At 36.4% G+C, this 4,492-nt stretch overlaps 1 long non-coding RNA gene across 1 annotated transcript; it reads left to right on the top strand.

Annotated features, from left to right (window-relative positions):
• Positions 1–1,125: 1,125 nt before the first annotated feature.
• Positions 1,126–4,492, top strand: LOC140321305 (uncharacterized). Its single transcript, XR_011918894.1, has 4 exons — positions 1,126–1,196; positions 1,623–1,668; positions 3,717–3,749; positions 4,417–4,492. It is a non-coding gene; the product is annotated as an uncharacterized lncRNA (long non-coding RNA).

Raw genomic sequence — 4,492 nt, 5'->3', positions numbered from 1 at the left:
GCTTGCAAAGCACCGTTGTTTGTCATTTGCGTAATACTGTAGAGGGGTACCATGAGTGGTATTTTGTGCCGTGGCAAAGTCATTTGGTGATTAACAAGAAAGTGGAGAGAAGTTAAGGAGGGATCAGCTAGAGGGTCGGGTTGGAAGTAAAAGGGGAGGAGAGTAGAGGGAATAAATTGTGGATGTAATGGAAATTCGGGAGAGTTTTTTTAGGGAGAAAATGTATGACGGAACTGTTGGGGTCTTGGATGGTAAGAATCCTGGTGGTATTTATTTGGAAGGGCAACCCAGTGGTGGGGTGCCCCATTAAAGGTTACGGTGTGGGACCCCTGAGGCAGTGCTGGGCGGCTAGGGGCCGATGTGTGGTATATGCAACTTATACGTGGTTGGATATGGACTTTACCCTGTTCCTAGACCTGCAGCCGGGTTGGGTAAATTTGTTGATTTGTTGGTTGGTTGGCATAGTGTAATTGGGCACTGTGGTTTAATATGGGTATATTAAGGTTAAATGGTTGTATATGTGGTATAGTAAGTTATTTATTTGGTATGGTAATTGTATGTTATTTGTATGTTATTTGAAATGCAAAGTTATATGTTAATTTATGGTTACTTATGTAAAATTTAAAAAGTCAGAATTTTTATTCATTATTTATTATTGGTAAAAGGGTTTTTTTATTTGTTAAATAAATGACTGTTTGCCAGCCATTTTAAAGTCCAGCAAGATGTCAGTGTTTCCTTGAGGGGGGGATGTTGGTAAGCTAAAAGGTGGGGGGGGAGCAAGGGTTTATTTGTGGTAGGGTACAATTGGGGCTAAAGATCTGAGCTACCCTGGTCATACATTTAAAAAGCAGCAGTATGACCATACAATACAATGGTCTTACCATTGCTTAAAAAATCACATTCATGTTCACATTAACAATGTTGTTCTTTACAAATGTGCTCAGTGTATGTTGGCTTTGAAACACTAAAACCAGCAGAGTGCTATTAAAATAAAGTAGGACCTGCTCAGAGGAGAGTTCTATTGAATGACCTGTAACCCACCACTCTTCCAATAAAGTTCTTTTATCAAAGTGTACTGTTTGTATTAGTATAATATCACAATATTAATAATCTGTTATTATGTTTCAGATGCACCTGTTGGTGATGAACAACTGCTTGCAATTCTTAATAAGATCATTAAGTACATTACAATCAAGGTAAATATTCTTTTAGTAACAAAAACTAAGTATGTTCAAGCAAATTTCCATTAAAAGTACCTTTGTGATCCAGATACTGTACATCACTGAATGCCCAATAGTTATGTACTTGAGTATTTGCAAACAGCATTTTAAGGCAGTCAGATTTGCAGCTGGAATTGCAAACCTAAAAGATCACATATGATAGCATAGGCATGTTTAGTCATATCTTTTCTTTGTATGAAGTTCACTTTGCAAACATTTATGTAACAGTAATAGCAAGAATTTTTTTGATCTCACAGCACGGAATAAGAGACTTAAATGGAGAACCGAATTCATTACTATCAGCATCGGGGGGAGGGTAGTTCTCCAGGCACTTTAATGTGTCATTGTAATGTGATATTTTAATTTAGTTATGTGACCAATTTCATTTTTTTTTTATTTTAGTTTTCTCGAGGCAGCAAATTCCAGGAAATCCCCTTGACCAAATACAGTAAGTAATATTTTATTTCATAAAACATATTGTTTATCCTGGATCGTTAGACTTTACTTCCAATTCCACTGTAATTGAATCTTGGGTAAGTAATGTTTAGGGGAGCAATTCCTTAACACAACCATTCTTTATCAAGTTCTATCCAAAATTTTGGAAAGGGTTTTACTTTGGCAGCTTGCATGTTTGGTAACTGCCCTTAATTGCAGCTCAGGAAATTATACTACAAACAAAAGAATTGCTGATATTTGCTTTTGACCTAACTCCAAAATCATGCAGCTTGCAACATATAATTACTTTTTCTCTGGCATTCTACATTGATAAAATGATCCTAAAGCAGTTTTGTTTTATTAAAGAATGCTGAAGTAATATTGTTTTAGAACTTTTCCAGCACAGCAGTGCATTGGGTTCATAGCCATAATGATCCATTTTATTAATACAGTTGATGGTATTTTTCTATCATCACCTGCCTGGATATGTTAAGCATTATAAGTCATGAGCAATAGCTAGGATCTGGAGTTATTTCTCTTTACCTACCAATCAGCATATGACTTGCCTCAATATTCAAAATCTGATTGGTGAGCAAATAACCCTAATCCTAGTAAGCATACAGTGACACATAAGCCTCATAGTGCTTTCATGTCCTGAAGTTTTAAATATGTTTTCCTCTGAAGTCCTTTGGGCAGCCTTTTCATGTAGAATTTGTAGTTATAGATGAATGGTACTACCATATTTCCATTTAGTTTAAGTGTAAACCTCAGTTTAAACCAGAAAAGAACTCTTGCTCTATGGGCCGGATTTATTAACCTCCCTAGCGGTAACCCCGAGTCACTCTCGGCGTTGGAACACCTAGGGAAGGTTAGTAAATAGAGCGCTCACCTGATCCGCTGGGGTCCCGCGCCGTCCAGCACTGCGATCTCCGTCTTCTTTCTTCTTCCTGCTTCTGCTCCGATGAGACATCGGGGGAGTTCCCGGTGACGTCAGTGCGTGTGTACGTCCCGGCCGGGCGGGGCGGGAAATTCAAAATCCATTTGTATTGCATTCAATACAAAGTAACTGTATTGAATGCAATACATTGGATTTTTATGTGTAAAAGCAGTACATTGTTTTCAAGAGCATTTATTTTACAGTATGTATAATAGTATGGGTATGAAGTGTATTTTTTTTTTTAATTTTTTTTTTTTTTTTTTAAATATATAGATTTTTTAATTTATTCAATTTATTGTTTTTAAATGATTTTGTGTTTCAAACTCTATCATACTCATACTATTATATTATACTGTAAAATAAATTTTCATGAAAAACAATGTACCCCTTTTAGACATATAAAACCGGAAAGAAATGAACCGCTAGGGAGGTTAAAGCACTCCAAGGCTGGATAGGATACACTTTCATTGGTGAAGCTGGGTAATCCAGCAAACCTGGAAAAAATGTTCACCTGGATCCTGGAGAGGATACATTTTCACTGATGAGAGCTTTCACAGTCTTGGAGAGCTTTAATAAATCTGGACCAATGTGTGGAAGTAGAGCGGCCACCCTTTAGAGATCTCACAAAAAGTGTACAAGTTAGCCAACAGGGGCCCCCACAGAAGCCCCAACTCATTTCCCAAGGCAGTTCTGCACAGGGACCCACTGTTGGCTCCATCCAACACTGGTCAGAGTTAGCCTTCTCCAATCAGCAGAAAACAGGAGCTTTGCCTATTGAGGAGCAATAGGTCTGAATCAGTAGGGGCTGGGTCAGATGGGTCAGACCTTCGCATAAAGACCTATTTTCAAACAGAGAGAAAAAGTCCTACTCTATAGCATTCTAGTAAGGAACCTTTTTTTATGTTGTCTAATTAAAGAAAAATCAAACTGTTTGACTTTGCACACTGTGCTTTGATGCACTTGGAAAAAGGATTTAGTCAATGTATTATGAAAGTCCAACTGGACTTAAACTTTGTATAATGGTATTGAATCCAAAGATAACTTTTTTGCCATGCCATTTTGTATTTTGCTATATGGTCCTATATCACATTTATTAAAAAGGTTGTGTTTTCTTTTTATTTCAGTCACAAAAATTACTACCACCAAGGTTATCACAGGTATGTGTCAAGTCACTTCTAAGTTTTTCCTTCTAAAATGTTATCCCTGTTTTGGATCATGAAAACCTAGACAGGCAGTAAGACAAGAAATCATGTATTATTCCTTACCTGTTTTCTTTTGTCACATCTGTGCAGGTTGGTGAAACATTCTCCCCAGTGGGAGATTTATGAATTTTGCTGGCAGCCATAGTTGTTACTGAGATCCATAATTATTGGCAGTTAAATCTGAATTTCAGGAAACAGCTAAACACACAGAAAATGTTCTTAGCTGTTTTACTTGGTTAAGGAAATACTACTGTTGTGTTTCCAAAAAAACGGAAAAACTATTTAAGAGTTAATGTGGCAAGTAACATTTTAATATATTAATGCATGTAATACCAAACTTAAAAATATACACATGCATAAGTGTAAATGTTTCTCTGGAGTAACTAAAATGCAATGAAAAATGAAAGATGATACAGCATTTGCATGCTGAGTTTATTATGTTTTCACTCTTATCAGTCTAAATATAGCATACTCTAAACTGTAAACCAGCATAAATTTTATGAATTGTATTTTAATTTTTTGTGGCTTATTTATGATGCAAACTGCGTATGCATTAACTGATCCAATCAGCCAAATGTAACAAAACAATCTGAAACTCATTTATATTGTTTCTTTTTAACAGAGCCAAAAGTAATCACAAAAGTTATCGGTGGTGGGACTGAGACAATTCGCAGAGTTATCCCAGGTATGCAAAAACT

The sequence above is a fragment of the Pyxicephalus adspersus genome, unplaced genomic scaffold (genome assembly GCF_032062135.1).
Source record: "Pyxicephalus adspersus unplaced genomic scaffold, UCB_Pads_2.0 Sca2167, whole genome shotgun sequence".
Taxonomy (NCBI): domain Eukaryota; kingdom Metazoa; phylum Chordata; class Amphibia; order Anura; family Pyxicephalidae; genus Pyxicephalus; species Pyxicephalus adspersus.
Note: the sequence above shows the minus strand (reverse complement) of the source record. Positions and strands in the feature narration are given on the sequence as shown.